Below are 270 nucleotides of genomic sequence, written 5' to 3'. Positions count from 1 at the left end.
GCTTCTCCCCGATAACTCTAATACAAAAATTACTGACACACGTTTTTATTTCCCTCCAAATCATATAGATCCTGTAGGAAGACAGGCAACTAGATATTCCAGGGGAGTTTCAAGAAAGAGTAGTCCTGGGACCAGCAGTTAGCGTAGTGGCTATGTCACTGGACTCCCATGTAGTCGACCGCATTTCGAGTCCCGGACCCAGTGGCTTAAACTCATGCCGGGCACGTGTGTGTGTGTGCCCAAGATCCCGAGAGGAGAATGGAAGAGAAG

General features: G+C 48.5%; 1 long non-coding RNA gene across 1 annotated transcript in view; it reads left to right on the top strand.

Annotated features, from left to right (window-relative positions):
* LOC102483314 (uncharacterized) overlaps positions 1-270 on the top strand; it is a 43,870-nt gene that overhangs the window by 37,294 nt on the left and 6,306 nt on the right. The window lies entirely within an intron of this gene.

Source organism: Tupaia chinensis, unplaced genomic scaffold, assembly GCF_000334495.1.
Source record: "Tupaia chinensis unplaced genomic scaffold, TupChi_1.0 Scaffold000097_1, whole genome shotgun sequence".
Classification (NCBI taxonomy): domain Eukaryota; kingdom Metazoa; phylum Chordata; class Mammalia; order Scandentia; family Tupaiidae; genus Tupaia; species Tupaia belangeri.
Note: the sequence above shows the minus strand (reverse complement) of the source record. Positions and strands in the feature narration are given on the sequence as shown.